General features: G+C 57.4%; 3 non-coding genes across 3 annotated transcripts; 2 read left to right on the top strand and 1 right to left on the bottom strand.

Annotated features, from left to right (window-relative positions):
• Positions 1-510: 510 nt before the first annotated feature.
• Positions 511-701, bottom strand: LOC115660691. Its single transcript, XR_004002898.1, has one exon. It is a non-coding gene; the product is annotated as a U2 spliceosomal RNA (small nuclear RNA).
• A 2,912-nt stretch (positions 702-3,613) lies between these two features.
• Positions 3,614-3,804, top strand: LOC115660673. The gene has a single exon (XR_004002884.1). It is a non-coding gene; the product is annotated as a U2 spliceosomal RNA (small nuclear RNA).
• Positions 3,805-21,054: 17,250 nt separating this feature from the next.
• LOC115660693 lies at positions 21,055-21,242 on the top strand. Its single transcript, XR_004002900.1, has one exon. It is a non-coding gene; the product is annotated as a U2 spliceosomal RNA (small nuclear RNA).
• Positions 21,243-24,869: the final 3,627 nt, after the last annotated feature.

Genomic DNA, 24,869 nt, shown 5'->3' with positions numbered 1-24,869 from the left:
TGGGAATGGGCCACCTCCACCCTGATTGAATTGGCCTCGTTAGCACCGTATTCATGTATACTGAACAGATGGGCGTTGCCTTACCAAGGGGCGGGGTCAGTGCTAATGAGGCACTAACGAGGCACTGACTCACTTGGTAAGGAAACGCCCATCTGTTCAGTATGCATGAATACAGGGCTAACGAGGCCAATTCAATCAGGGTGGAGATAGCCCATTCTCAACAATTGACAGAAAGGTGTGAGTATCAAGAGAAAGAAAATTCCTTTTTTTTGTAATGATCGAGCCACTCCCGTTACTGAGTGGGCAGGGAAATGTAAGCGCCCGCCTGTGGCTTTTTGAATGGTACAATTATTGGCTAGTTAACATCTTTTTGTTATTTATATACAGACTATCCAATCAACGAATAAAAGAACTTTAGTACATCAGACATAAGATACATTGAGAATCCAAGTCAGCATAGGTGTAAGAAATTCAATTGATTCTATTTTTAACCAGAATAGTCTCCCCGGGGGGAGGTGCACCGTTCCTGGAGGTACTGCAATACCAGGTCGATGCGTGGAGTGGATGGAGCAAGCTCCTATTCCATCTCCCTGTTCCAAAAATCCATTTAATATATAGTCCTCAGATAGAGGACGTATCAGATATTAAACTGATAAGAACAGATACTACACTTGATCTTAGCCAAAAGGCCGAGAAGCGATACCAATTGCACCAAAAATGAGACAGCCCTACCTCCGCCCCAGCTTTCTATATCACCATGACGAGCTCCCAGACACGGACCAAATGCCATCAACCAGACTCTGATAACTATGAAACTCTAAGCGACAATCACTCCCCCTAAACGACTGCAATCTACGAATTCAAAAGCAAGAACTCAACACACAATTCTACTCAAAGGCCGAGAATTCTTTCAGTCTGGTTACTTGGGTTCATCACACTGCTTTCCCTGGCTGCTGCCGCATAGTCATGAATTGCATAAACCCACCCACTTCCTCTGACGTACCCGTCACTCTTAACTCTTGCAGCAAAACCAGCGCTCTCTCGATCCAGGAAGTCTCTGGCATATTGCATTAGTCACTGCAGGTTGTGCTGCTCACTGAAGAGGGCACTGTTAGCCGATTCTGGGGCAGCCTCGGGTGGACTGAAGTTGCGGAACCCCAGATATTGATGGCAAAGGTGAAAGGGAAGGAGGGTCTATTTTCCAGCTTGCATCATTGAGTCCTGGGGCAAGGGGTCTGTTAGGAATCCTTCCCTCTTCTTCTGGGCACTTCTTCACTCAGTCTAAGCCTCTCTGCAGACTGCCCTCTGAGGGTGGAAGGGATCTGACTGGAGGGGCTTCTCCTTGCCCATCCCAACTATGCTGGACAACGTGCCCATGGGGGGAGACTGTGTTAAATAACTCAGTGAATTAAGTTGCAATGTTTTTGTACAGAGAATCCACAAAGCAGATTGTGTAAAGAAAAACAAAAAAGAAAATGGGTGCAAGGGCCCTCTGGGTGGCCAAACCGCATGCGGCTCTTTTCCAGTGACTGTGCGGCTGCTGGAGCGCCCCGTTTTCCCCACCCCTCCCCGCATTCTCCACCTACCAGACTGGAGGGGTGAGGGAGCTCAGGGCTTCTGCCTTGCGGCAGGGTAGTGGGGGGGGGAGGAGGAGGAGGAGGAGGAGACTGGTGCCTGCTGAGAGGGGGTGGGTGCAATTTAAAGGCTTGGCCCCTCCCAACAGCTTGAGGCGCACCTCCGCCCTTTCCCTCAGTGGCCTCTCCCTTCAGCTCACAAACTTGAGTGAGTGACCCGGCAACCCCCTGAGCCGTGTCACAACTCCACTCACACACATGTGGTCGAACTGGGGGGTGGGGAGGCCAACCTGAGTGGTGCTGCACCCCCAAGGTTATTTATTGCTTTATCTACAGAGTCGCATTTATATGCAAATAGCTTGTAGTCTGGTAGCTCCTTGTATAGACCAGTCAAAAATGTTTTGCAATCTTTGTTCATCAGCAACGTGCTTCTAATTTTTAGTTACATGACAAAATGTAAAATAAATTAATGGCAATTTTCAAAATCGCAATGAAGAACCTGCCCAAGTTGTCCCTTTCATAGCAGAAGATTACAGATCATTTTAAAAATAAAGAAGGTAAGACATGGGAGTTTTGCCATTGAGTTCAATGAGAGTAGAACAGGGCCTTTACGTTTAGAACATTTCCAGGGATTGCAGTGTGTGTGCAGGCCGATTAATCGTACATCTTAATGACATTCACAGCAATGTAATTACTCCATTTCAGTTTATTTGACTATTATAAGTTCAATTTCTAAAATAAGAAATCGGGGGTTAAGGACTAGACCCAAACTTGAAAAAAGTCCGTCAATTTATTTTGATTTCTAAAGTAAATGAATAAAGGAAATATTTTTTTAATGGAGCGAGGAACAGCAGGAGCTGGGAGTCCTGGTGCCACGGATCGAGACGGAGGGCAACACCATCGTCAGCCCCGGAGCCAGAGGCGTGCTGGAGAAGTCACTGAAGGCCGCTGTCCGCGCGCTCTACGTGGACACCCTGAGGAAAAAACCCGACCAGGGCAAGGCCTTTGAGGTGACCAGCAAGTGGGACTCCACCAACCACTTTCTCCCCGCTGGCAGCTTCACCCGTTTCTCCGACTGGCGGTTCATACACCGCACCCGCCTGAACTGCGTCCCGCTCAACGGAGCCGTCCACCACGGGTACCGAGACAAGCGCTGCAGGAAGTGCGGATACACCCTGGAGACCTTGCTCCACATCCTGTGCAGCTGCAAACCCCACACCAGAGCCTGGCAGCTGCGCCACAACGCCGTCCAGGACCGGCTGGTGAAGGCCATTGCCCCACACCTGGGTGAGATCGCAGTCAACCGCACCATCCCCGACACCGACAGCCTGCTGCGCCCGGACATCGTCGTCACGGACGAGGAACGGAAAAAGATCATCCTCGTCGATGTGACGATCCCATTTGAGAACAGGACCCCGGCCCTCGTCGAAGCCCGAGCCCGCAAACTTGAAAAATATGCCCCCTTGGCTGACACCCTGCGAGCAAAGGGCTACGAGGTTTACACCGACGCCCTGATCGTCGGGGCGCTGGGTGCCTCGGACCCCTGTAATGAACGAGTACTTAGGGCCTGCGGGGTGGGCCGTCGCTATGCACGGCTCATGAGACGTTTGATGGTCTCGGACACTATCCGGTGGTCTAGGGACATTTACACAGAGCACATCACCGGCCACCACCAATACCAGGAGTGAGCCGGCGTGATTTCGTGCAGCCACGGGGGGGGGAGGCCTATAAACCCCCCCCCCACTGAACCATATCCCCTGAGCCCTAAACCCACTGAATTGGATTCCACCATGTGAGGGTCATCCTGTCCCCATTACCCAGCCCGCTTACTTATACCCATGACTGCGTGTAACCCACTGTATGAGCAATGTACCCTCACTGCTGCCTTACTGCTTCCTGATCCCACCCACCGTACACCCCACATTGGGGACCTTACAGACTGTATATGTTATGTGCTAACCAATTTCCAAATACCAGCGTCCCCCTATACTCTGTAGGTTGCCCCCAATGACCAATAACTGACGCTTCAAACTCTTTGTATCGTCTTTATTTAAATATTCTCTAATAAACTTTTAAATCTGTTCTTATCAGTTTAATATCTGATACGTTCTCTATCTGAGGACTATATATTAAATGGATTTTTGGAACAGGGAGATGGAATAGGATCTTGCTCCATCCACTCCACGCATCGACCTGGTATTGCAGCACCTCCAGGAACGGCGCACCTCCCCCCGGGGAGACTATTCTGGTTGAAGAATAGAATCAATTGAATTTCTTACACCTATGCTGACTTGGATTCTCAATGTATCTTATGGGTGATGTACTTAAGTTCCCTTATTCACTGACTGGACAGTCTCTATACAAATAATGAAAAGACTCAATCAGCCAATAATGGTATAATTCAAAAAGCCGCAGGCGGGCGCTTACATTTCCCTGGACACTCAGTAACGGGAGTGGCTCGATCATTACAAAAAAAAGGAATTTTCTTTCTCTTGATACTCACACCTTTCTGTCAATTGTTGAGAATGGGCCATCTCCACCCTGGCTGAATTGGGCTCGTTAGCCCTGTATTCATGTATACTGAACAGATGGGCGTTCCCTAACCAAGTGGGTCAGTGCCTATTTAGTGCCTCATTGGCACTGACCCCGCCCCTCGGTAAGGCAACGCCCATCTGTTCAGTATACATGAATACGGTGCTAACGAGGCCAATTCAATCAGGGTGGAGGTGGCCCATTCCCAAGTACTGACAGGGAGGTCTGAGTATCACGCCTGATTGTGTGTTTCAGAGAGTTATGTGAGAGCAGAAAAGAGAGTTGGGGCTGCCGCAGAGCACAGGGGGCGGGGCCAGTTTAAGTCCTAAGTTAGCAGCTAACTAAGCTACAGCTCATAGGAGAGGCCTCTAAAAAAGAAAAAAAACTGACCCCATTTCAAATGTTATCAAAACCGGTGGAGTAAATAAAGTAGATATGGGGGGAAGTTCTCTCTAACTATAGACGTTTTTGTTCAAATACGATAAATGGGCCCCTCTGGCTACACAAATACCCTCTCCCGTTACTGAGTGTTCATTACTGACAGGTGTGAGGCCAGGGCTGGCGGGGAGAGATCATTGCATTTGTAAAATGAGTGTTTATGCGTGTAGGGCTGCTGTCAGCGTCCTAAGGCAGCTGCTGCTGCTAAAATTGTGGGCGCGCCTCCGGAACTCATTTAAATCCCTAAATAACCGCCCTGCTGATAACAACCGGGACAGATGTGAGGTCAGAGCGGCCGTGTCACGAAACGCTCCCGCCACGCTCAGCTACCCCCTCCCGGAAAGACTCTCCCGCGGCTCCGCCGCCGCCGAGAGGTTCCTGTCCTGGGCCCCAACCGCGGCCGCTGATGCAGCCTGGGGATCGCCGCCCGGTGCCCCAGCCGCTGCCGCTGCTGATGCCTGGGGAGCTTCCCGCTGCGCTTCAGCGGGCAGGGCTCCGACCCGCCGCTCAGCAGCGGCTCCAGCCGCCGGGAGACTGCCGGCGGGCGGCGGGTCGGAGGCTTGTCTGCTGGAGCGCATCAGGGAGCTCCCCAGGCACCGCGACCGGTGGCGGCTGGGGCGCAGGGCAGGAGTCCCCCGGCGGCCCGAGCAGCGGCAGCTGGGGCGCACAGCGGGGCCCCCGGGGACACTCGGGCAGCGGCAGCCGGCGCGGGACACGAGTCTCCCGGCGGCCCGAGCAGCGGCGGCCGGGCCCCGCCGCGGGGCTCCCCAGGCCGCTTGGGCAGCGGCAGCCGGGGCGCGCGGCAGGGATCATAGTGCTTGTCAGTGTGCGGAGCTGCCTGGCCACGCCTCCAGCTAGGAGCTGAGCAAGGGGGCACTTCTGGGGCGCACCCCAGGTAAGCACTGCCCAGAGCTCGTCTCACCCCACTCTGTGCCCCAGCCCCCTCCCGCACCCAAACTGTGCTGCTGCTACTGCGGGGGGAGGTGCGCAGCCAGGTAGGGAGTCTGCACCGCCTACACCCGTCCCAAGCACCAAAAGGGTCCTGGGCAGCACGCTGCCACCTGTGCCACCCCAGCACCCATGGTACCCCTGGGTAGCCCTCCCAAGTTGTAGTGAGGGATATATAGTAAAAGTCATGGACAGGTCACTTTTTGTTTACTGCCCGTGACCAGTCCATGACTGTTACTAAAAATACCCTGACTAAAATGTAGCCTTAGCGATGCCTCAATATGCCAATAACATCAGCGTCCTCATCGATCCCTTGGAGTTGAGGATGATCTCTTCCATGGTTTTATTTTGTATGGGTCCTTTGGTGACTGAGGCATCAGATCCTTGAGCTACAAACCTGTTGGCAGTGAATACAAGCCCCACCTGTTTTTTTACATGTGTGGTTTTTTTTAAGTGATCCCTGCCAGCGCCCCATCAAAACTGTTTGAGTTGGGCCCGGCCCTTCCTAAAGCCGGCCCTGGTTGGCAGACATCACAGCTGATGTTGAAAGGCAGGGCAGGCCTACAATTACTGCATGACAGTTGTCTGTCCTTTCTTTTCTGTGACCAGGGCAAGGCCAATCGTTCCTTCTCTGGCAAGTCTTTTTGCTAGTTAGCCCTGTCCTGGGGTACTGCCTCCCTATGCGTGGTATTACCAGGGGCAGCTTTAGCAAGTGCGGGGCCCCATTTGTGGGGCTTGTACTCATTGGCCTGCGCTCCGAGTCTTCAGCCGTACTTCAGATTGCTGCGCTCCGGCCAGGGTTGCGGGGCCATGGGGCTTGCTGCACTCCAGCTGGGGTAGCAGGGTTGCCGGACTTGCTGCGCTTCGGCCGAGGGAGTGGGCCTGCGAGGCTTACCACGCTCCAGTGGGAGGAGTGAGGCCTCGGGACTTGCCGCTCTCTGGCCGGGGTAGCAGGGCCACGGGCCTTGCCGCGCTCTGGCCAGGGTAGCGGGGCCACGGGAGGACATAGATACCTTCCTGACGGCCTTTGAGAATATCTGCGAGCTGCACAGGGTTGGCCCTGCAGACAGGATCTCATTTCTCACCCCCCTTACTGGACTCCACAGCCGTGGAGGTGTACAGCCGACTGAAAGGGGCAGAGGCAGGGGACTACGAACTGTTCAAACAGGCCCTGCTCCGTGAGTTTGGGCTGACTCCGGAGATGTACCGGAAAAGGTTCCAGAGCCTGCGTAAATCCTGTGAGGTCACATACCTACAACTGGTCAACCGGGCGCAGGGGTATGCCCGCAAGTGGACAGCTGGGGCCCAAACTAAAGAGGACCTGCTTGACCTATTCATACTAGAGCACCTGTACGAGCAGTGCCCATCTGACCTGAGGCTGTGGTTGATGGACCAGAAGCCGGAGAACCCGCAGCACGCAGGCCAGCTGGCCGACCAATTTGTGGACAGTCGGACAGGGGGATAACAGGGAGGAGTCACGAAGGAGCAGGCCTGCCTCAACGCAGAGAGAGAGTCACCATGGGACCTCCCAGCGGGGGCCTATGGAGAACCCCCACCAAAGGGGAACATCCAGCATCAGGTCCATCCGATCCACTCGAGGGGACCCACGAGACATGGGCTGCTATCACTGTGGCCAACGAGGCCACATACGGGCCCAGTGCCCCAAGCTCAAGGGACAGACCGAGCAGACCCAACCCGCAGAGGGTTGACTGGATAAAGACCCAGTTGGAGGAGGGGCAACATTCCCAGGAAAGGGGGCCTGGCAGCGTACAACCTGTGAAGGAGGGAGGAGGTCCCCAGGTCAGCTCCTCTGGGAGGCTGGATGCTCCAGCTGTGGGTTTTTGGTTTACAGGGTGGGCGCAGGGCTGCCCCTCCGGAAAGAGTGCATTGTTTCCCTGGAGGTAGATGGGAGGAAGGTCACTGGGTACTGGGACACAGGTGCAGAGGTGACGCTCACCCGGCTTGAGGTGGTGGCCTCAGATCGGATGGTGCCCGACACCTACCTGACCCTGATGGGCGTGGGCGGGACCCCATTCAAGGTGCCCGTGGTGAGGGTACACCTGAAATGGGGGGCCAAGGAGGGCCCCAAGGATGTGGGGGTACACAGATATTTGCCCACTGACATGTTAATGGGAGGGGACCTCGAGGACTGGCTAAATAACAGCCAGAGTGCCCTGATCGTGACTCTTAATCAGAGTCAGCGAAGGGCTCTGTGCCCCGACAATGGGGAAGGGACTCTGCCCGAGGTGCAGGACCCTAACCTGGTGGAGGGGGAACGCCCAGGGACATAGCTCAGAGAGGCTGCGGCCTCGGACCCAGCCAGCAAATGAGAGCAACTCCCCATCCCTGTCCCAGCTGCTGAGTTCCAGGCCGAGTTGCAGAAAGATCCCTCCTTGCGGAAGCCCAGGGACCGGGCTGACCTTAGTGCGGTACAGACCATGAGAAGAGGTAGCAAGGAGAGGTTCCTGTGGGAGAAGGGGTTCCTGTACCGAGAATGGGCTCCCCCAGGGGAAGTAGAGTCATGGGGGATCAGGAGGCAGCTAGTGGTTCCCCAGAAGTTTTGCCACAAGCTACTGTACCTGGCCCATGACATCCCTCTCGCAGGGCACCAGGGAATCCGGCGCACCAGGCAGAGGCTGCTACAGAACTTTTACTGGCCTGGGGTCTTTACCCGTGTCCGACAGTACTGCCAATCCTGTGACCCTGCCAGAGGGTGGGGAAGGCCCAGGACAAGGGGTAAGCGGCTTTGAGGCCTTTACCCATCATAGAAGAACCTTTCCAGAAGGTGGCCATGGACATAGTGAGACCCCTCAGCAAGACGACCCGGTCAGGAAAGAAATATATCTTGGTGGTGGTGGATTTTGCCACTCGCTACCCCGAGGCGGTGGCCTTGCCCTCTATTGAAGCAGACACAGTGGCAGATGCGCTGCTGACAATTTTCAGCCGGGTGGGGTTCCCCAAGGAGGTCTTAACGGACCAGGGGTCCAACTTCATGTCGGCCCTGCTCCGGCCCTTATGGCAGAAATGTGGGGTCCAGCACAACTGGGCCTCAGCGTATCACCCCCAGTCCAACGGGCTGGTAGAAAGGTTCAACGGGACGCTGAAGATGATGCTAAATACATTTATGAACCAGCACCTGCAGGATTGGGACAAGTACTTACCTCACCTGCTGTTCGCGTACAGGGAGGTACCCCAGGAATCTACCGGGTTTTCACCTTTCGAACTGTTGTATGGAAGGCGGGTAAGGGGGCCCCTAGACCTGATGAGGGACGAATGGGAGGGGAAGGCCGCTCCCGAGGGAGAGTCAGTGGTGGAGTATGTCATGACCTTCCGGGAAAGACTGGCCGAGCTCATGGGCCTGGCCAGGGAGAATCTGGCCCGAGCCCAGAGGAAGCAGAAGGTCTGGTATGACCACACGGCACGAGCCCATGCCTTCGCCACCGGGGATCAGGTGATGGTTCTCATCCCCGTGAGGAGAAACGAACTCCAGGCCGCCTGGGAAGGGCCCTCAAGGTTATCAAGCAACTGAATGAGGTAAACTATGTGGTGGAGCTGTCAAACCGGGCACATCCCCGTCGGGTGTACCATGTGAACATGATGAAACCATACTATGACAGGGGGAATGTGTTATTGGCCGTGTGTGGACATTGGGAGGGGCAGGGAGATGACCCCTTAGTCGATCTATTCCCTGGGACAAAAGCTGGTTCCCCCCCTGGAGGCGATTCCCCTCTCTGATAACTGACCCCGGGCCAGCACGCTGAGATCAGGGCGGTGCTGCATCTATACCGACAGCTGTTTTCCAACCAGCCTGGGCGCACTAATTTGACTGTCCACCGGGTGGAGACCGGGTCACATCCCCCTATAAGATGCTCCCCTTTTCGGGTCACTGGTAAAACTGCCCAGGATCTTGAAAGAGAGGTCAGGGACATACTGGCTTTAGGGGTGATCCAGCCGTCTTCCGGCCCTTGGGCCTTGCCACTGGTGCTGGTCCCCAAGAAGGATGGGTCAATCCGGTTCTGTGTTGACTATCGAAAACTCAATGCCATCACCGTATCTGATGCCTACCCTCTGCCCAGGCCTGACGAGCTCCTAGACAAGCTGGGAGGTGCTCGGTACCTCACCACTATGAATCTTACCAAAGGCTACTGGCAAGTGCCGCTGGACGCAGATGCCAGGCTGAAATCGGCCTTTATCACCCCTCTGGGGCTCTGAGTTTCTGACCCTGCCCTTCGGCCTCAAGGGAGCGCCGGCCACCTTCCAGCGCCTGGTGGATCAGCTACTGCGGGGGGATGGAGAGTTTTGCCGTGGCGTATATTGACGACATCTGCGTCTTCAGCCAGACCTGGGAGGACCACATGTCCCAGGTTAAACAAGTCCTGGACCAACTCCGAAAGGCTAGGTTAACAGTAAAGGCTGAGAAGTGCAAGGTGGGGATGGCTGACTTATCTTACCTGGGCCATCGGGTGGGGAGTGGCTGCCTGAAGCCGGAACCAGCCAAAGTGGAGGTGATCAGAGACTGGCCACCTCCCCAAACCAAAAAGCAGGTCCAGGCCTTTATCGGGATGGCGGGGTACTATCGAAGGTTCGTGCCCCACTTTAGTGCCATAGCCGGCCCCATCACTCAAATGGGCAAAAAGGGGAAGCCAAACAAGGTGATCTGGACTGAACAGTGCCAGGAGGCTTTCCGGGCGCTGAAGGAGGCTCTGGTTGGTGGCCCAGTTCTGGCAAACCCAGATTTTGACAAACCCTTTATGGTGTTCACCGATGCCTCAGACACGGGACTGGGGGCGGTGTTAATGCAGGAGGATGAAAAGGGGGAGAGACACCCCATCGTGTACCTGAGTAAGAAGCTGCTACCCCGGGAACAAAGCTACGCGGCCATCGAGAAGGAATGCCTGGCCATGGTGTGGGCCCTTAAGAAGCTAGAGCCATATCTCTTTGGGCGACACTTCACCGTGTACACCGACCACTCTCCCCTGACCTGGCTGCACCAGATGAAAGGAGCCAACGCCAAGCTCCTGAGGTGGAGCCTGCTCCTGCAGGACTATGACATGGACGTGGTCCATGTGAAGGGAAGTGCCAACCTGACAGCGGATACGTTGTCCCGGAGAGAGGGCCCTGAACTTCCCCAGGTCACTGGGCAGAGTGACCCTGCTCAGTTCAGTCTCGAAGGGGGGAGAGATGTGATGCAGTAGGGACTGTCTGTGTGGGGAGTGGGAGACCAGGGGAGGACTTTAGGGGATGGACGGTGCCAGGGCCCCTAACCTGAGCTAGGTAAGGGAGGGGAAAGGTCAACACCTTTGCCCGGGAAGGAGGACAAAGGAAGGGAGTGGCAAGAGGGAGGCAGTTTGAGTTTGGGCTTGGGGCTGGATGGGCGGAATTCAGGGTATCCTAGCTAGGATCCAAGCACCCTGAAAGCCCAGAAGGACTCGAGGGAGGGGTCCTGACTGTGCCTGCAAGCTCTGCTGTAACCTGTGTTCCTGTTGTCCAATAAACCTTCTGTTTTACTGGCTGGCTAAGAGTCACTGTGAGTCCCAGGAAGAGGGGTGCAGGACCGGACTCCCCCACACTCCGTGACAACTGGTGGCAGCGGTGGGATATACTGCACCCCATGGACGGCGCTTCCTGTAGTAAGTGACTGGGGAGCAGTAAAACGAAGGGGTGGTTAACCCCTGGGAATGTATGCCCAGTGAGAAGAACTTTGCAGTAACAGAGTTCCCCGGGGGATTGCAGCGAGCGGTCCCAGGGGCGGAGGAGTCTGCAGCTCGACCCTGGCAGAGAGGTGGTGACCTCAAGAAGGGTTGGTGCACTAGGGATCCCCCTGGAAACCGTGGGGAGCGGCGAGCACCCCGGCCTGTGAGTGGCCAGCAGGAAGATGTATGCCAAGCGGCGCAAGTGCGACCTGCTGGAGCTATGCAAGCAGAGGGGGCTGTGCCCGGGGAGGCTCAGCAAGGACCAGCTGATTGCCCAGCTGGAGCAGGGAGACCGCATGAATGAACGGAGCCCTGTCTCTGAGGGAAGCAGCCGGGCAGATGCAGCGCAGGCACCAGTGTCTGTCCCCGCTGGGAGTGGTCAGCCGGCGGACGAGGGCTTCCCGAGACCCCCCCTTCCTAGGCCTAGGGGAAGGGCGGGGAGGAGCCCAGTGTATACCGAGGGCACCGTGACACCCCCGGCCAGCAGGGGATCCTCCCAGCGAAGCTCACCCCCCAGCAGGGTATCCTCCCGGCAACGCTCGGCATCCGTGGAGCGGATGTGGCTGGAATATGAAAGGGAGCTGAAATGGGGGGAGCTCGAGTTAAAGAGGCAAGAGCTGGAGGAGGAGAAACAGCGTAAACATGAGCGGGAGGAGAAGGAGAAACAGCGTAAACATGAGCTGGACCTGGCCCAGCTGAGGAGCAGTGAGGCCCCGGCTGCGGTGAGTGAGGGGGGACCCAAGCCTACAAAGAGCTTTGATAAGCACCTGCTGCCCCGGCGTAAGGAGGGGGAGGACATAGATACCTTCCTGACGGCCTTTGAGAATGCCTGCGAGCTGCACAGGGTTGACCCTGCAGATAGGATCGCAGTTCTCACCCCCTTACTGGACTCCACAGCCGTGGAGGTGTACAGCCGACTGAAAGGGGCGGAGGCAGGGGACTACGAACTGTTCAAACAGGCCCTGCTCCGCGAGTTTGGGCTGACTCCTGAGATGTACCGGAAAAAGTTCCGGAGCCAGCGTAAAACCCGTGAGGTCACATGCCTAAAACTGGTCAACCGGGCGCAGGGGTATGCCCGCAAGTGGACAGCTGGGGCCCAAACTAAAGAGGACCTGCTTGACCTATTCATACTGGAGCACCTGTACGAGCAGTGCCCGTCCGACTTGAGGCTGTGGTTGATGGACCAGAAGCCGGAGAACCCGCAGCACACAGGCCAGCTGGCCGACCAATTTGTGGACAGTCGGGCAGGGGATGGCAGGGAGGAGTCTCGAAGGAGCAGGCCTACCTCAACGCAGAGAGGGAGTCATCATGGGACCTCCCAAAGGGGGCCTATGGAGAACCCCCCCAAAAGGGGAACATCCAGCGTCAGGTCCCTCCAACCCACTCAAGGGGACCCACGAGACATGGGCTGCTATCGCTGTGGCCAACGAGGTCACATACGGGCCCAGTGCCCCAAGCTCAGGGACAGACCAAGCAGACTCAACCCGCAGAGGGTGGACTGGGTAAAAACCCAATCAGAGGAGGGGCTACATTCCCAGGAAAGGGGGGCTGGCAACATACCACCTGTGGATGCTCCAGGCTCCGGGTTTTTGGTTTACCGGGTGGGCTGCCCCCCCGGAAAGAGTGCATTGTTTCCCTGGAGGTAGATGGGAGGAAGGACTATGACATGGACTTGGTCCTGATAGCGGACGCGTTGTTCTGGAGAGGGGACCCTGAACTTCCCCAGGTCACTGGGCAGAGTGACCCCGCTCAGTTCAGTCTCGAAGGGGGCAGAGATGTGATGGAGTAGGGACTGTGTGGGGGGGATGGGAGAACCGGGGAGGACTTTAGGTGAGGGACAGGAGCTGAGCCTGTAACCTGAGCTAGGCAGGGGGTTAGCACCTTTGGCCCAGGAAGCTGGACAAAGGAAGGGGCCGGCTGTAGGGAAGGGAGTTCAGTTCTGTTTTGGGGCTGGGGGGGGGGAATTCAGGGTATCCTAAGCTGGGATCCAAGCACCCTGAAACTCCAGAAGGACTCAACTGAGGGGTCCTGACTGTGCCTGCAAGCTCTGCTGTAACTTGCGTTCCTGTTGTCCAATAAACCTTCTGTTTTACTGGCTGGCTGAGAGTCACTGTGGGTCCCAGGAAGAGGGGTGCCAGACCGGACTCCCCCACACTCCGTGACAGTGGGGAACATGGGGCACTCTAGCAGCTGCACTGTAACTGGAAAAGAGCCGCATGTGGTTTGGCCACCCCGGAGCGCCCTTGCACACATTTTCTTTTGCTTGTTTTGCTGCAAGAGTTAACAGTGACGGGTACGTCACAGGAAGTGGGTGGGTTTATGCAATTCATGAGTATGTGGCAGCAGCCAGGGAAAACAGTGAGATGAACCCAAGTAACCAGACTGAAAGAATTCTTGGTCTTTGAGTAGAATTGTGTGTTGAGTTCTTGCTTTTGAATTCGTAGATTGCAGTCGTTTAGGGGGAGTGATTGTCGCTTAGAGTTTCATAGTTATCAAAGTCTGGTTGATGGCATTTGGTCCCTGGCTGGGAGCTCATCATGGTGATGTATAAAGCTGTGGCGGAGGTAGGGCTGTCTCGTTTTCCAGCCTATTGCTTGACAGATTTTTGGCTTAAATCAAGTGCATTGCTGGTCACTGTCAATATTACAAGTGAGTGGGCATGACTTTATGCACCCACAAAAAGGAAGCAGCCAGTAGAGCTTTTATGTTAGACTTTATCTCCTGCGCCAATTAAGCTGTACCATGTGAGAGACCTCCTATCCCCATTACCTGGTCTGCTTATTCATACCCGAGACTGTCTGTAACTTTTTGTTCACTGCTGTCTGACTGTATCTTGATCTCACCCACCATATATCCTGCATTGGGGATGTTGGGGACTGTATTTGTTATGTGCTATCCCATACCAAAATACTGGTGTTTCCCTATACTCTGTATGTTACCTTCAATGACCAATAACTGATGTTTCAAACTCTCTGTATCATCTATTTTTAAACATTCTCTAATAAACTTCTCAATCTCGATTTAATCTCATTTACTACACTGACACACTATATTTGCTACTCTTAAAAGACTTAATGGTGCTCCGAGATGCATCCTGCTGCCCTTAAAACACAGCTCAAGGCACCAGCCTCTACCCCGGTATGTCTTATGCCCGGGAGTCCCAGGCCCCTGAGTGCTGCCCTCAGGGTCTCGGGGACATGGCAGGTCAGCAAATCCAGGGGGCAGTGCAAGAACAGGAAGGATACCCCCCCGAGATGCTGCCGCAAGCAGCTCCCACATCCTGAGACGAACGTGCCGGGACATCACCACGAGGGAAAACATACACCCCCACTCTCCAGCTGTCAGGGGGGCTGTCCTGCCGTGCTCCAGCCCCCGGAAGAACCTCCAGCCGAACGCCAGCAGCTCCAGCCAATAACAGTCTGCCCCACCGGGCTCCCGGCACCAGAGAAACCTCTCCCTGATGGCCAGCAGCTGCAGGGAGCCAACCCCACCACGCTCCTACTGCAGGAAGAATCGCCTGCCAATCACTAGCAGCTGCAGAAATACTGCCCCCCCCCTCCACGCCACCGGAGAGAAATACAGCCGCCCACCTGCTGATACCGTCTGGAGTTTGCCCCCGCGTGCCCCAACTACCGGAGAAAACCCCTGCTGCCCAGCTGCTGCCCCTGGCAACCCCGCTGTACCCCACCACCTGCCCCCATGAGGGGACTCTCCCGTGGTCCCGCCACCACCCGTGCCACCCGGAGTCCCTGTCCCATACCGCTGCCGCATGTCCTACCTGGGGAGCCCAGCTGTGTGCTGCGGCTGCTGCTGCCTGAGCCGCAGGGGGTCCTTGCTCTGTGCCCTGGCAGCCGCTGTCCCTTGTGCAGCCTGGAGAGCCCCGCCAAGTGCTCCAGCCGTTGATGCCTGAGCCGCTGGGGGATCCCTGCCCCGCGCCCCGGGTGCCGCTGTCCAAGCGGCCGGGGGAGCCCTGCGGCGTGCCTCAGCCGCCGGGGGACTCCTGTCCCGCGCCCCGGCTACCGCTGCTCAGGGAGCCCCACAGCGAGCCCCGGCTGCTGCTGCTCGGGCCGCCGGGAGACTCTTGTCCTGCGCCCCAGCCACCGCCGCTCACAGCACCTGGGGAGCCCCCTGATGGGCAGCTCCAGCTACCTGGAGACTGCCCCGCCATGTGCCAGCCGTTCCAGAGGCAGAGAAATGCCCCCACTGCACCCAAGCCACAGAGGGACTCCCCCGCCGCTCACCAGTGGCTGCAGCCACCAAGGGTCAGCTCTGCCACATATGAGCTGCCCCAGACGCCGAGCCCCACGTATCCCAGCCACAGGGGGGTTCTCCCACCACCTACCAGCAACCCCAGCCACCGAGAGACTGCCCCCACACGGACAAGCCGCTCCAGAACCCGAGAGACCTGCCCGCCGATCCCTAGACGCTCCAGCTGCCAAGAGATGTCCCCCCTATTCTCTTGCGGTCACCGGATACACCCCCTGTGCTCCAGCAACCCCTGCCGCCAAGGGGCAACCCCCTGACCCCCGGCAGGACACCCCCACCCCTCAGGAGCCCCAGTCACTGGGAGGCATCCCCAGTGCTCCTGGGGCGCAGCTTCCGCTGAGGGTTGCCCCCCCCACCAGCCGTGTGACGGAAGGCAGCCAGGAGGGCCCCAACACTCCACAAGATGGATGCTCAGCTCTAGACACCATTTACTTGGAATACCCCCTTGCCGCAGATGTGCTCATCTGCCCCATTTGCTTGCCGCCCCGACGCTTCCATGTCCTCAGAGGGGTCACCAGACATCTGAGGAGGTGCCACAACAAGTCCACCGCCTTCAGCTGCGCCCTCTGCAGCCTGCCCTTCGAGTCCCAGAAGAGATGCAAGGCACACCAGGCCAGCTGCAAGAAAGTCCACACAGCAGCAGCTCCGGTTCCGGTCCCCTGCCATCCTGTGCCCCGGCCTGCTACTCCTGTGCTGCAAGGAAACAGAGCGACCCCGCCAGCCGCCGTCCAGAAACCCACTCCAGTCCCTGAGCTGGTGGACCAGGTCCCCGCCGCCGGTACGACATCTACCGCAGCGGAAAACGTCAACTATGCCCCTGCCAGCAGGTGTCCTGTCACATCCTCCCAGGTCACCCGGAAGCTCTCCGAGCTGAGGCGTCTCAGTGCCTCCTCGAGGCCCAACCCGCATGACTGCACCCCAAGAAGGGTCAGTGCTCCGCCACGTGTGGCTGCCGGAGACCCTGCCTCCGGAGGCACCAACGCCAGCCCTCGGTCCACCCTGCGAACACCAGCCACGAGGGGAACCAACGCAACTCCTCAGCCCGCACCGCAAACCCCACCCGCCGGGGGAACGGAGACCACTCCCCAGACCACTCCGCACGCTGCTACTGTCGGAGGACCCACCGCCACAACCAGGCCACAGCACCAGACCCCCATCGCCAGACGGACCGACATGGGCCCAAGAGACACCAGGCCGATCCCTGCCATCAGAAGGTCACGTCCTCCCACAGCAACCCTCCCAGATGACAGCCGCACACGAACGACTGGGTGTCACCCCCACACCCACCGGCCCGAACCAAGTCCCACCAACAACCTGTAATGACCCTACCCCACTGGTGACTATGCCTTGGGAACCAACTGAAAGGCCCCCTGAGCCACAAGTGAGACAACCCGCCGACCACGCGGCAAACTCACTGCCCATGCCGACCGAAGAACCAGAGGACCAGCAGCCGACGGTTAGACCAGTGACACCTTGGCAGGCCACCTGGATCGAGGAACTCCAATCAGCAGCCTCCTTCAAGGAATCTGAGCTGCTCATTTACAGGCTCACCCGCGAGTTATCTGCAGAGATTGCCTCCAAGAGAACATCAAACCAGGAGACCTTCCGGCCTGCCCTCAGACGGCCCGTCCCGAACTACGACACTACCACGAGAGGAACTGGAAGAAGGAACGCCAGCTGCCGCTACAACCCGACAGCAGCCTCAAGGATCCAGAAGCTGTACAGAGTGAACAGCCTCAAGGCCGTAAGAGAGGTCTTCGATGGTCCCCCTTCCTACTGCACGATCTGCCTGAGCGCCTCTATAACTACTTCCTCGGAGAGTTCGGCAGAGTACCCAGGAACAACGCGCAGCATGGAGTGCATCCGTCCCCTGCCCCATGTTACCAATGCAGGCAACCTAGAGGCCGACTTCACACCGAAAGAGGTGATGGCCAGGCTCTCCAGAACAAAGAACACCGTGCCCGGAAAGGACGGCATCCCCTACAGCCTCCTCATGAAGCGAGACCCCGGCTGCCTCGTGCTCCCTGGCATCTTTAACTTGTGCCGGCACTTTGGCCAGTCTCCCACCTCCTGGAAGAAGGCCATCCTGATCTACAAGAAGGGCAAGAGAGACGACACCAGCAACTGGAGACCCATCTCCCTCTGCTCCACGATATACAAACTGTACACCAGCTGCCTGGCAGCCAGGATCACGGAGTGGGCAACGACCGGGGGAGCCATCAGCCTGGCCCAGAAGGGCTTCATGCCATCAGACGGGTGCTATGAGCACAACTTCCTGCTCCAGACCGTCATCCAGATGACCAGGAGGGCGCGGAAGCACTGTGCAATATCGTTGCTCGACCTGGCCAACGCCTTCAGGTCCATCCCCCACCACCACATCTTCAGCACACTACGGGAGTTCGGGATGCCGGAGACCTTGCTTCGCCTGATCCGGGAACTCTATGAGGACTGCAGCACCACCATCCACTCGGTGGAAGGGGAGACCGCTGAGATCCCTGGCAGCCAGGATACGGAGTGGGCAACGACCGGGGGAGCCATCAGCCTGGCCCAGAAGGGCTTCATGCCATCAGATGGGTGCTACGAGCACAACTTCCTGCTCCAGACCGTCATCCAGATGACCAGGAGGGCACGGAAGCAGTGTGCAATAGCGTGGCTCGACCTGGCCAACGCCTTCAGGTCCATCCCCCACCACCACATCTTCAGCACACTACGGGAGTTCGGGATGCCGGAGACCTTGCTTCGCCTGATCCGGGAACTCTACGAGGTCTGCAGCACCACCATCCACTTGGTGGAAAGGGAGACCGCTGAGATCCCGATTCGCAGCGGCGTGAAGCAGGGCTGCCCCCTCAGCCCGATCGTCTTCAACCTCGCCATGGGGCCACTCCTGTGGGCAATCTCTGACGGCTTCGACCTACACGGCGAGAGGGTGAGTGTTTTGGCCTACGCGGACGACCTGGTCCTGATCGCAGATGACCCTGAGAGACTCCAGGGAATGCTCAACACCATCAGGAGAGCCATGGACTGGACGTGTCTCCGCTTTAATGCCAAGAAGTGCGCGTCCCTCCACGTCAACAGGAGCAAGATGGACTCGGTGCTGACGACAGAATTCCTCATCCAGAGCGAGTCTGTTCCCCAGGCAGAGGAGCAGGCATACCAGCACCACGCTGATGGACTTCCGCGTCCAGCAGACCCCCGAGGACACCATCTGGGAGATCCTGCAGGACACCGCCAAGATTGATGCACCCCTGCTGGCGCCGTGGCAGAAAATCAACACCCTCAACACTTTCCTGATCCCCTGCATCGCTTTCGTCCTGAGAGGATCCGCCATGGCAAAGGTGCCTCTCAACAAGGTGGACAACACCATCTGACAGCTGGTTAAGAAGTGGCTGTCTCTACCCCAGAGAGCCAGCAATGAGCTTGTATACATCGCTCACAGGCACAGTGGCACCAACGTCCCCCGCATGGGAGACCTCTGCGACATCGCGATCATCACACACGCCTTCCGCCTCCTGACGTGCCCGGACGCCATGGTAAAGAATGTTGCGACGACCGCCCTGCGTGCTGTCATCGAGAAGCGAATTGGCAGACCTCCCTCTGACCGAGATGTAGCCACCTTCTTGAGTGGTTCTCTGGATGGCGAATTCGCCCAGGACAGAGGCGACATCGTCTCGCTGTGGTCCCACGCCCGCAATGTCACGCGCTGGCTGGGCAAGCAACTGGGCTGCCGCTGGGAATGGAGCGAGGAACGGCAGGAGCTGGGAGTCCTGGTGCCGTGGATTGAGACGGAGGGCAACATCATCGTCAGCCCCGGAGCCAGAGGTGTACTGGAGAAGTCACTGAAAGCCGCCGTCCACGTGCCGTACGTGGACACTCTGAGGAAAAAACCTGACCAGGGCAAGGCCTTTGAGGTGACCAGCAAGTGGGACTCCAGCAACCACTTTCTCCCTGCAGGCAGCTTCACTCGATTCGCTGACTGGCGGTTCATACACCGTGCCCGACTGAACTGCGTTCCGCTCAATGGAGCTGTCAACCATGGGAACTGGGACAAGCGCTGCAGGAAGTGTGGGTATGCCATGGAGACCTTGCCCCACGTCCTGTGCAGCTGCAAGCCCCACACCAGAGCCTGGCAGCTGCGCCACAACGCCGTCCAGGACCGCCTAGTGAAGGCCATCGCCCCGCAGCCGGGTGAGATCACCGTCAACCGCACCATCCCCGACACCGACAGCCTGCTGTGCCCGGACATCATCGTCATGGACGAGGATCGGAAAAAGATCATCCTCGTCGACGTGACGATCCCATTCAAGAACAGGACCCCGGTCTTCCGCGAAGCCTGAGCCCGCAAACTTGAAAAATACGCTCCCTTGGCTGACACCTTGTGGGCAAAGGGCTACGAGGTTTACACCGATGCTCTGATTGTCGGGGCCCTAGGTGTCTGGGACCCCGATAACGAACTAGTACTTAGGACCTGTGGAGTGGGCCGCCACTACGCACGGCTTATGAGACACCTAATGGTCTCGGACACTATTCGATGGTCTAGAGACATTTACACAGAGCACATCACCGGCCACCACCAATACCAAGAGTGAGCCGGCATGACTGCGTGCACCCACAAGGGGGAGGAGACCTGTAAACCTCTCCTGTTGGACTTTATCCCCTGAACCCTGAACCAACCGAACTGAACTCTACCATGGGATGGTCATCCTATCCCCATTACCCAGTCCATTTATTCAAACCCACGACTGTCTAATTTTTTGTATGACTGATGTACCCTCACTGCTCCCTGACTGTATCTTGATCTCACCCACCATACACCCTTGTAGCAGGGTGGACTCCTGCTCCGGGAGAGAAGGGGTTAAAGCAGCCCTGGCAAGGGGCCGTAGCTGGAGCCAGAAGCCTGGGCTGATGGGGGGAGTGGCTGCAGCTGGGGGCCACACCCCAAACTGAGCCACAAGGCAGTATAAGAAGGCCAGGGGTGCCAGAAGCAAAAAGAGTCTCTCTCTGACTGGAGAGAGAGACAGGCCTGGCTGCTTGGGAACTCACCCAGGGGACCTAGAGGAAGGCAGGGCTGGGGAAAAGCCTTAGGAGCTGAGAAGCCCTGGGCCAGCAACTCCCCGGGCTGCAGGGCCTAATTCTAGGCCTCCAAGGTACTGGGCTTGCAGAGGAGCAGCCAAAGGGTGGGTAAAGGCAGCCAGGCCAAAACCCCTTTGCCTATGTGTCCCTACTGCATCACACTATGATGAGTGGCTGATACTGGTGGGGGCCAGACAATGACTGGGCAGTAGCCAATACTGAGGCAAAGTGGGGATAGTGGGTGGGTGGGGGAGACCCAGTTAAAAGGGCACTGAGGTCCAGGGAGGGGCCCAGGGCCAGCAGAGGACAGGTGGATCACCGGCCTGCAGAGGGCGCTCAGTAGCTGGAATCAAGCTAATTCCCCAAAACAACCAGCAGGAGGCGCGTGGGCGTGAGTCAGCCCCTTTACAACCCCACGTTGGGGACATTGCAGACTGTATATGTTATGTGCTGTCCAATACCAAAATACTAGCATCCCTCTATACTCTGTATGCTACCCCCAATGACCAATAACTGACGTTTCAAACTGTCTCATCTATTTGTAAACATTCTCTAATAAGCTTTTAAATCTGTTCTTATCAGTTTAATATCTGATACGTCCTCTGTTTGAGGACTATATATTAAATAGATTTTTGGAACAGGGGGATGGAATAGGAGCTTGCTCCATTCACTCCACACATCGACCTGGTATTGCAGTACCTCCAGGAACGGTGCACCTCCCCTCGAGGAGACTATTCTGGTTAAAAGATAGAATCAGTTGAATTTTTTACACCCATACTGACTTGGACTCTAAATATATTTTATGGGTGGTGTACCCAAGATCCCTTATTCACTGACCTCTGCCATGTACATTGGCCAAACTGGACAGTCTCTACACAAAAGAATAAAGAGACATAAATCAGACATCAAGAATTGTAACATTCAAAAGCAGTAGGAGAGCACTTAAATCTCCCTGGACACTCAATAATGGACTTTAAAAAGTCACCATTCTTCAAAACCAGACTTCAGTGAGAAACTAGAGAACTGGAATTAATTTGCAAACTTGACACCATCAAATTAGGCCTGAATAAAGACTGGGAGTGGCTGGCTTACTCCAAAAAAAAAAAAAAAGTAATTTTCTCTCTTGATATTCATACCTTCCTGTCAATTGTTGGGAATGGGCCACTGTCACGGAGCGTGGGGGAGTCTGGCCCTGCACCCCTCTTCCTGGGACTCTCAGTGACTCTCAGCCAGCCAGTAAAACAGAAGGTTTATTGGACAACAGGAATGCAGGTTATAGCAGAGCTTGGAGGCACAACCAGGACCCCTCAGTCGAGTCCTTCTGGGGGTTCAGGGTGCTTGGATCCCAGCATAGGATTCCCTGAATTCCAACCAATCAGCCCAAAACCAAAACTGAACTGTCCTTCCTCCAGCCGGCTCCTTTGTCCAGCTTCCCAGGCAAAGGTACTGACACCCTTCCCGCCCACCTGGCTCAGGTTACAGGCTTAAAAATCCTGTCCCTCACCTAAAGTCCTCCCCGGCTCTCCCATCCCCGACACAGACAGACCCTACTGCATCACAGCCACCTCCACCCTGATTGAATTGGCCTCGTTAGCACTGTATTCAGGTATACATGAAAAGATGGGAGTTGCCTTACCAAGTGGGTCAGTGCCTCCTTAGCACTGACTCCCCCCTACTTGGTAAGGCAACTCCCATCTTTTCATGTATACCTGAATACAGTGCTAACGAGGCCAATTCAATCAGGGTGGAGGTGGCCCATTCCCAAGCATAGGCGGTAGGTTATATACATTTGCAGTGCTCGGGCTCCAGCAATATTTGGAGCTGGGTCTCTCCCTTGTCTCTGCCTGGATCGGGCACCGCCCCTGCGGGCCTCCCCCGCCCCACGTCCCTGCCTGGACCAGGTCCCAGACCCCGCTTGCCACCCCCGCCCCCCGCCTGTCCCCCGCCCCGCCGTGTCCCTGCCTAACAGAAAGCAGCCTGCGCCTCTGCCCCGCCTGCTTGCGAGTAGAGCAGCTCCCTGCAGAACTGCTGTCTGCTACCCCAGGGTCCTAGCGCCTCCCATCAGATAATGGCATGGCAGGCTGCCCTTACCTTGCCCTTCTGCCCTAGCCCTGAGCCTCTCCAATGCCCCAAACCCCTCATCCCCAGCCACAGCCCTCATCTCCCCGCACCCTGATCCTCTACCCCAGCCCTGAGCTCCCCCCGCAGCATGAACCCCCCATCCTCAGCCCCACAGCCCTCACCCCTGCAATCCCTCCTATCCCCAAACCCCCTCCCAGAGTGTGTGCCCCTCCCAGAGCATGTACCACCTCCCCCTTCCTACAGCCCCGCCCAGAGCCTGCACCCAAACGCCATCCCAAAGCCTGCGCCCCTCCTGCACCCTAATCCCCAGCCCAGGACCTGCACCCCAGACCTCCCCCAAAAACCCTGCCCAGCGCCTTAGGCAGGTGGGGGCAGAGTTTGGGGAGGCAGGTTCTGGGCACCACCAAAATGTCTACAAACTTGCCACCCATGTTCCCAAGTACTGACAGGGAGGTGTGAGAATCAAGCCTGAATGTGTGTTTGAGAGAGTTATGTGAGAGCAGAAAAGAGCTGTTGAGGCTGCCGCAGAGCACAGGGCCAGTTTAAGTGGTAAGTTAACAGCTAACTAAGCTACAGCTCATAGGAGAGGCCTCTAAAAAAGAAAAAAACTGACCCCATTTCAAATGTTATCAAAACCGGTGGAGTAAATAAAGTAGATATGGGGCGAAGTTCTCTCTAACTATAGACGTTGTTGTTCAAATACGATAAATGGGCCCCTCTGGCTACACAAATACCCTCTCCCGTTACTGAGTGTTCATTACTGACAGGTGTGAGGCCAGGGCTGGCGGGGAGAGATCATTGCATTTGTAAAATGAGTGTTTATGCGTGTAGGGCTGCTGTCAGCGTCCTAAGGCAGCTGCTGCTGCTAAAATTGTGGCCGCGGCTCCGGAACTCATTTAAATCCCTAAATAACCGCCCTGCTGATAACAACCGGGACAGATGTGAGGTCAGAGCGGCCGTGTCACGAAGCGCTCCCGCCACGCTCAGCTACCCCCACGGAAAGACTCTCCCGCGGCTCCGCCGAGAGATTCCTGCCCTGGGCCCCAACCGCGGCCGCTGATGCAGCCAGGGGATCGCCGCCCGGTGCCGCAGCCGCTGCCGCTCCAGCCGCCGGGGGTTTCCCGCCCGGTGCCCCAGCCGCTGCTGATGCCTGGGGAGCTTCCCGCTGCGCTTCAGCGGGCAGGGCTCCGACCCGCCGCTCAGCAGCGGCTCCAGCCGCCGGGAGACTGCCGCGCCGCGTGCGAGCAGCTCCAGCTGCCGAGAGATGCCCCCGCTGCACCCCACGGCGTGAGTGGCGGCGGCTGGGGCGCGGGTCAGGAATCCCCCCTACTTATGCAGCCTGGGGATCCCCGCCACGCGCACCAGCAGCTGAGGGATTCCTGCCCCGCACCCCAGCCGCTGCTGCTCTGGCCGCCGGGGGTTTCCCGCCCCGCGCTCCAGCCGCTGCCGCTTGTGATGCCTGGGGAGCTTCGACCTGCGCTTCAGCGGGTAGGGCTCCCCAGGCATCACGAGCGGTGGGGGCTGGGGCCCGGGGCAGGAATCCCCCGGCGGCCAGAGCAGCAGCGGCTGGTGCACGTGGCCGGGATCCCCAGGCTGCATAAGTAGGCGGGGATTCCTGCCCCGCTCCCCAACCGCTGCCGCTCGCGATGCCTGGGGAGCCCTGCCAGCTGAAGCGCAGCTCAAAGCTCCCCAGGCATCACAGGCGGCAGCGGCTGGAGCGCGGGGCGGGAAACCCCGGGCGGCTTGGGGAACTGGGGCTGGGGCGCGGGGCAGGAATCCCTCAGCGGCTGAAGCAGCAGCGGCTGTTGCACGTGCCGGGGATCCCCAGGCTGCATAAGTGGGGGGGGAAGGGAAGGAAAGGAAAGATTCCTGCCCCAGCCGCTGGCGCCGGTGAGGGATTCCTGCCCCGCGCCACAGCCGCTTCTGCTCAAGCCGCCGGGGGATTCCTGCCTGTGCCCCAGCCGCCGCCACTCACGCCCTGGGTGCAGCGGGGGCATCTCCGCAGCTGGAGCGGCTCGCACGCGGGGGGCAGTCTCCCGGCGGCTGGAGCCGCTGGTGAGCGGCGGGTCGGAGCCCTGCAGGCTGAAGCGCAGCGGGAAGCTCCACAGGCATCGCGACCGGCGGCGGCTGGGGCGCGGGGCAGGAATCCCGCCGAGGCTGGAGCAAAACAGTACCAAGGGACCTCGATATAAACAAGATTGAGGACAGTTTCATCCAAAAAGCTACAGTGATACAGAAAGAATGAAAAGCTGCCTTCGCTAACATC

Source organism: Gopherus evgoodei, chromosome 12, assembly GCF_007399415.2.
Source record: "Gopherus evgoodei ecotype Sinaloan lineage chromosome 12, rGopEvg1_v1.p, whole genome shotgun sequence".
Taxonomy (NCBI): domain Eukaryota; kingdom Metazoa; phylum Chordata; order Testudines; family Testudinidae; genus Gopherus; species Gopherus evgoodei.
The sequence above is the reverse complement of the archived record's forward strand: the minus strand, read 5'-3'. Positions and strand labels throughout refer to the sequence as shown.